Source organism: Charadrius vociferus, unplaced genomic scaffold (assembly GCF_000708025.1).
Source record: "Charadrius vociferus isolate BGI_N301 unplaced genomic scaffold, ASM70802v2 scaffold309, whole genome shotgun sequence".
Taxonomy (NCBI): domain Eukaryota; kingdom Metazoa; phylum Chordata; class Aves; order Charadriiformes; family Charadriidae; genus Charadrius; species Charadrius vociferus.
In genome coordinates this window covers 3,950,831-3,958,167 of record NW_009661370.1, presented here as the reverse complement: position 1 = coordinate 3,958,167, position 7,337 = coordinate 3,950,831, and the positions used below count along the sequence as shown (strand labels likewise).

General features: G+C 36.8%; 1 protein-coding gene across 1 annotated transcript in view; it reads left to right on the top strand.

Annotated features, from left to right (window-relative positions):
* SMYD3 (SET and MYND domain containing 3) overlaps nucleotides 1-7,337 on the top strand; it is a 391,913-nt gene that overhangs the window by 285,453 nt on the left and 99,123 nt on the right. The window lies entirely within an intron of this gene.

Genomic DNA, 7,337 nt, shown 5'->3' with positions numbered 1-7,337 from the left:
GAAAAATGGAAGGAACTGGCAGTGATATCCGTATTCTTTGGGTCTCAATGTGCAAACATTACAAGAGCCTGCGATTTTGTCTGGTTAATATGAAACGAAGCAGGTTGTAGTTAGTCTTGCTTTGCAATGATCATGGACACATACAAGCTTACAGTGTCTGATACAGTATGAGTGGTTTCTGTGTATTTTTTTCACCATACTGAGAAAAAAAAGGTCTCAGGTTCAGTTTTAAAACTCCTCAGTCATGTCTGGTTTAGGTTATAACAAGTAGCAAAGTGAGACTAGAACTGGTTCAAAAACCACATTATTAAAAAAAAAAAATTAGAAAAAATGTGTTTTTTTCTCAAAAAAATGCTTTCCATGTCTCTAAATTAACCAAGATTAATGTTTGTGTTGCCCTTTTCAGAAGAATTTTCAAAATCAGACCTTTTATTTATGTTTTTTAAAGTTTTTAAGATTTTAAAAATACTCATTTTATGCCATCACATTTTGAAAGAGAAGTTTCATTTTTTGTCTACTCTTTTTGAAATTTCAAGTTCTTCAAATTTCCTCAGCTCTTGTCCTTTCAGAAATTTCCTGGTGGAAACAACTGTAAAGAAATGCTAGGAAAAGAGGTTTTCCCAGATTTTTATCTTTCCCTCTCTTTTTTCCCTCACCCCCAGTAGAAAAGATATTGTTGGGCAATAGCTAAAAAGAGAAAAGGATAAGAGGAAAAAGAGGCAAAAATCGACAAAGCCAAAGACTTATGCTTGATGAACTTCAGGAGGTAAATATGCTTGAAGGTCTAGCTCAACAAGCACCTCCAGAAGGAATAACAATTATATGGCAGCTCTGAGAATAAAGTCAGCAAACCTTGAAAGATTTAGGCTAGGTTTCATCTCAACTAATTTAGGCAGCCTAGCGGTTATGAGCCTGGTATGAGGAAATCATCTAGGTAATGGAAGGAGATGACATAGTAATTTATTCCACCTGTATTGTTAGCTGAAGTTATACAAGATTAATCCATTGTTTTGGTTTTACGTATGTAGTTTTCATACCAGGAACCATAGCTGAATCTCAACTTAATTTTTCGTATTAAGTATTTTTTTAATATACCGTTACAAAGCAGATAAACAGCTATCTGTAGCAAAATAGGCAAGACAAATACAAAGTCAGTTAACCACTCTTGGATGCCCATAAAGTTTGATCTCATTCAATAAAGAAACAGTTTATTTTCAATAGGTGGGCATGCAGTATCTGTTGAAATCAAGTTAATAACTCTGCCCCATTTCACAGGAGTGGAGTTACCAGTAGGAAAATGAGGCTGAAGAGCAGGATGTCATGCCTCTACCCCACTCCAATTAATAATGCCAAACGTTGCAAGCATACTGTAATATGATCCATTAGTGGCTTTGCAGTTCCCTCTCTCCAGTTCTGCTCCAGAAATAGATGCATTTCAGTTCTGTTCCAAAAAGCAGGAATAATAGCAATACTTGCAGAGCTGGGTAAAAGCTAGAATATCACCAAAGGGAATATGAGGCTTGCTGACTGTTGTCAGAGCAGAAATTTGGGAAAAGGTTGACAAGTAGCCCAAAATTTTTAATGGAAGCTCTACAAAACTTCAAGATATTTTATTTTAGCCAAAGAGTGCAATAATTTTGCATGTTTCAGGCTTTAGATTTTCAAGTCTCAGATTTGTAACGACATCTTGCACACACTTAAAAAAAGAACCAAAACCAAAAAAGTGCCCATAGCAAACATAACATTTGTCCTAGTAATGATGGCTTTGAAATTCTTATTAATCAAGTATATTTAGCTGCATAGCTAAATATTTTTATTTGAAAGATTGGAGAAGTATGTGCGGGGTTAAGAAGAGAGGAGGTAATTTGCCATGACCTATTTTCATTCCATTCCAATCAAAATTGCACCACTTAGCTGAGTACTAAAAAGGGATGCCTGAAGCACACTTACATTAAATCATCTGTTAATGTCAGGCCAAATTTATCTGGTCTACTGTCTTGTGGGTGGTGACAGCCCTCTGCAAGGGATACCTGTGTTCTGCACACTCATCAGAATCTTTATGTGCTAGGACAGCAAAAAAGGCCTGAAATATTGACAGTTGATGTGAAGAAACATCTCCAAAGAGATGAGAGGAAGAACTAAGAAAACAGTTGGAAATACACACCTTTGCTGGAACTAGCTTTGAAGTAATGGTAGTCTCTAATTCAACCCACACATTGATGTTTTGGCAAAAGAGATTAATAGGATGAATTTTCTTGAAGTAAAATGAAATAATTGTGAATTTAGTCGTGGTGTGAAAGAAAGGTAGCTTCTCCAAATTTCATGGTAATGCAACAAAATTTGACTTCTGAGCAAGTATCACAAACATTTAACTACTTGTCCCCTTTCCTTAATCTGAAAATCTAAATGAGATAAAGCTTTCCCAAGACCATTCTAATGTGTTTAGATTTCTGTCTGGAACAAAACATGGAAGAAACTTTTTTTCCCCCCTCCATTTATTTTGATCCTTCTGATGTCTCTTTCATCTAATTTTGGTTCTGTGGCCCCCATGGAAGCCAGCAGGTAGGTCCCGAGTACAATGCAAATAGAATTGGATTCAAAGTTCCTGATTTAGTAAAACGTGCAAGTGTGTATATATAAGCTACAAAGGTCTAGTTTGCAAATGTGCCTTGTAACTGGGCTTTTTCAGCACAGCATTCTGGTAGCAGACACCTTCCCACCATGTCCCATCTCCTCTCTCCCTCTCTGATAACCTGTCCAGTGGACAGAGCTGAGGTTTCAGAGCGAGAAGCTTTGCCCACATGGGAAGCTTGGGTGGCATAGGCTGTGGCCATGACCCGCTGAGTGAAATACACTCAAAACAGGGGTTTGACAGGTCTGTCACTGCTGTGGCATATTGTGCATTTACAGTTTAGCACTGTTGCTGTGTTTAGCACTGTTGCTCTAGCGCTCCATGTGCCAAATGAAGTCATTAGCAGATTTGAGATCTATCAACCATCTGTGCCTGGTATCTGTTCATCCTTGAATGGGAAAGAGCTATCGGTGCAGAGCTGTTGTGGGATGTAGTGATGCTGGAAGGTGTCTGGGGTATGTCTTGGTCATTTCAATTAGCGTGCCATTTACTGCCTGCCCCTTCCTCCTGGATAATGTTTGAGTGTCTTAAGAAGCCTGTTAACATGAGAACTGGTTCCAGCATCTTGTGTTAAGTATTTGCCAATGACTGGGAATACCCAGCCAGCTTTGGTGTGAATGAGAAAGTTAATAATCCATGAAGGTTTTCTTTATATCTTTAATTTACATTACATTGGGTTCATAAATTAGGGGGAAAAGTATTAGTTATGGCTTTCTTCCTGGTGGTGGGTTAGAATACACCAGCTGTGACACACCATTTACAGAGATGGCTGGAGTCATTGTATATCAAAGCTGAAAATGATACTGACCCTATCAGTGCAATATACCCTTTGGCAGTCCTTCTGGTGAGGGTTTCTTACGCGTGTTATAAGAGCTGCCTCGCTGTGTTGCATTAACATACAGGAACACGTGGAGACAAAATGATTGATTATTAGTCCTGGTGTTTGTAATTTGATCTGTGCAGCGTTAGCCAATAATGATCTGTTTTCTTTCCCTTACTCCCTTATTGACATTTTTCATTGTCTTAGTGTCTGAAATTCCAAATCTGGAATGTCCTGCTATCAAGTCTGCGTCTGCTTTATTTAACCCAAATGCAAATCTATAGCATAAAGCAGTACGAATAAGGTCTGAACTGAAAGTGAATTCAACTCACTACGTTGCCAAACTGAAGCCTTCATACCCTGTCAAATGCAAACACCAAAATAAGTCTTCATGGCTGTCCACTAGACCGTGGGTCTGGCACAGACAGAGATTGCTCAGACAGTAGCTCCAAATGTCTTGAGAACAGAGACCTCCCTACAGGGTAAATTTACCAAGTCTTCATATGTCACTCAGAGAGGAAATAAAATTTAACAGATTGCAGTAATTTATTTTTTTTCTGATAAAGTATGCCTGAGAATAACGGTCAGTCACTAAAGTTGGTTTACTCTCTGTGTGCTTACCAGTCTGGGAAAGATTATGTCTTCTACTTGGGTTACCTTTCTGAGCACAGGATCCCTCTCTAAAACATGTACAGCCTCTGAAAAGAACATATCTTTTTATTTAATTCAGTTTAATCAGTTTATATAATATTGTTTGTTGTTTGAAATAGCAGTTCTATTTAAATAAACTTGCAGGATTTATTGCCATGGAGCCAACTTAAACACAGAGAATTGATTCTTTAAATTGTTAGTGAACTGTAATGGCTAATCAGGCTATGACCATAAGCCCTGAGAGCTCTAGGATACCTCTAAGTAGGTTTTGCATTGAGGAGGTTTGAAAAGTCTGTGACTCCCCTGAGAATTTTCCCTCAGTTCTCATGCTGGGAGATGTATTATTTCAGAAATTTTAGAAATGGCAAGGAATTCAACTTTGCAGCTTTGAAGTTCCGAAATAGGTGGGCATTTTTCCTTGTTTTTGGGTATAGCAATCTCTGTGAGTACTCTGTTCTTTCTCTGTATGTGGATATGCAGTTTTAGTGCTGCTCAGCTGCATAGAGAGGAATTTTTAGAGGAATCAGAAGGGACAAGCTGAACAACAGCACAAATTAAATAACTGAGATAAATGATTCTGCAGGAGTTTAGATGACAAGGGCCATGCCTTTGTAAGGAAGAATGCATTTCTTGAAATGCCAGGTTGCCAAGAATTGTTTATGCTTTCTTATTTTAAAATCTAGGGTCACACAGAATCAGAACCTGATTGTAGTATAAGGAATAGGGTCAGTCGGTTAAGACAGAAAAAAGACAATGCAAGGTGACCATGAAACCTGAAAGAAATACTATGATAATTGATAAAGGTGTTATTTGTTTTGTCTTGTTTGTTTTTTTTTTTTTTTTTCTCCTGGAAATGGAGTTAGGTAACTTCCAGTACCAGTAGGTTTTGATCCATAAACAATTTCCTAAGGAACAAGCAGCTTACCCGTGCTTTCCTGCAGCAGTGTTAGATACTCCAGATTTAGCTATTATTTGAGCTACACGTAAACGTCTGTGAATCCTGAGAAAATAGGAAATGGATTTTTCTCCAGGTGTTCTGTAAAAGAAATGCCGCCTTCCGTTTGTTTCTTGGGATGTGTGGTCTACAACAACTCTTGTGGGGGACTTTTGGATTGAAATCTCAGAACTCCCCTTGGTAGCACTGATCTTTAACTTTGAGATTTAAAACCTCTTAAAATTTTGCATAAATAGAAATGTAGAGGAGATTCAGTAGATTTTTAGAGACTTTGTAACAAACCTATAAAGAAAACAACCAACCAACCCCATCCTCAGTTGACAGACTATGGAGATTTTGTATTTGATGCCTCTTACCAGCTGCTAACTGTCTTTGAAGGATTGTTGTTATATCAGAATTTCTCACACTGTAAATGATGAGATCTGCCTCCCACCACCATCTCAATTCCTCTTTCTCCACTTGCTGAGGGCATAAAGCAGCCATAACAAAGGGTGCTATCAGTAGTATGCTTTATATATGTATCACTGTTTATTTTCATACCTGAGTGTAAATGGGGGGAAAGATTGTCTCCTAGGTGGTTAGTCAAACCTCAGAGCACCTGAAACTTCTTATGCATCTGGTAGGATTGTGAGCAAAATCATGTAGTTCAAAATTCATGGGACCAGTTAGACTTCTGCCTGTGTATATGTACATAAATAGCTTTTTAGATCTGGCCCTGTATACTTCAGATTCCCAGTCTCATATTTGAAACTGCAAATAACTAGAAATTAGATGATATTTCACCGCCTCACTGAGATATTGAGATGCAACAGCCTACTGTGAAAATACCTCAAATAGGTTAAAAAGTGCCTCACAGCGAACCACTCTTGAAAGAAGCTCTTGATGTCTGAATCTCAGGGCATCCGTTCATCTCACGTTTTTCTTCACATATATCCTGGTATAAAAAGCTAATGCATGTTTATGAAAAGGGCGAAGTAAAACTATCGCGACTTCTGTGTGTAAAACTTTTCACATTTTAATAGAAAATGGTGAAACAGTCTCTATAACTCTACAGTGATTAAAATTCAATATTGTTAATATAAACAGTTTTACGGTAATAAAAGGAGATTTGCAAAGAAGAGGGACTCATTTAATTCTAAGAGATGTTTGACCTCTGCTACTTCATAATCCGTTAGAAAGAGCTAAGGTCCACATAAGCTGGCTTTCTTTCTCCTTTACCTGAAAGGCATTATTTTTTCAGTAAATACCAAAATCAAGACAATATTTTTAGAACCAGGATAATTACCACTTTAAATGGACTAATCTTTGCTTAGAAGTTGTCTGACACATTATATCCAATGCTAGCAGGAAAGAAATAATTAAGATGTATGCTTTTAGTAATTGATCAGGAACATTTGAATGGGTTACATAAATAATAGACTAATAAAAGTATTGTCTAAGCATTTAAAAAAACACATGCCCTACTGCATGTACATTTATTTAAATTAACGTTGCTGTCAGAATTTATACGAAATTTTGAAAGAGGATTTCATTTTCACCTTATGGTTAATGCTCTCATAAATAATAATTTGTCAATTTATAAGATAAGATATATTATTAAATTGTGCAGTGTACCTCTTTAAAAATAGAGGTGTGTGTTTACTGTTCTGGGCAATTACTCTATGGATAAAACTGCAACTTTCAAATCTCATTTTCACGTCTGCCAAATCCTACTCTAACTCATTTTCTGTTCTAATGAGAATTAATGATACTAGTAATCTAATGTTGTGCAGAAGAGACCTGAAACTCTTCTTATAGATGCAGTATCATGCAGTGTTTTTCTGCATAAAATATTTTATTAGTATGTTATTGATAACTGACCAACAGATTATCTAAAAAATAAAAAAAACCACACAAAACCAACTGTTCTCAAAAAAATCAGATATTTAAAAAATACATTAGGAGTTGGGTTCTGGTTATTGTTTAAGACCATAAAAATGATACTTGCTAATCATTTACAAAATGCTGATCTATCTTGGAGTTGAACACCAAGAAACTTCAGTCTGATAGTTTGGGGTAGGGCTATATCTACCTGCAAGCAACTTCCATTCTTCTCCACTCTTTTCTTAAACCACTTCAGCTTTGTATGGTTGTATGAGATAAGAATACACTATCAAGCTGAATATTTGCAATTAAACATTTCTCTGGAATGGCAATTTCAACATGCGTTTTTTTGTGGGATCTTTTACATGCAAAACAAAACACCCATAACATGAAAGATACGCTATTGCACACTCTTT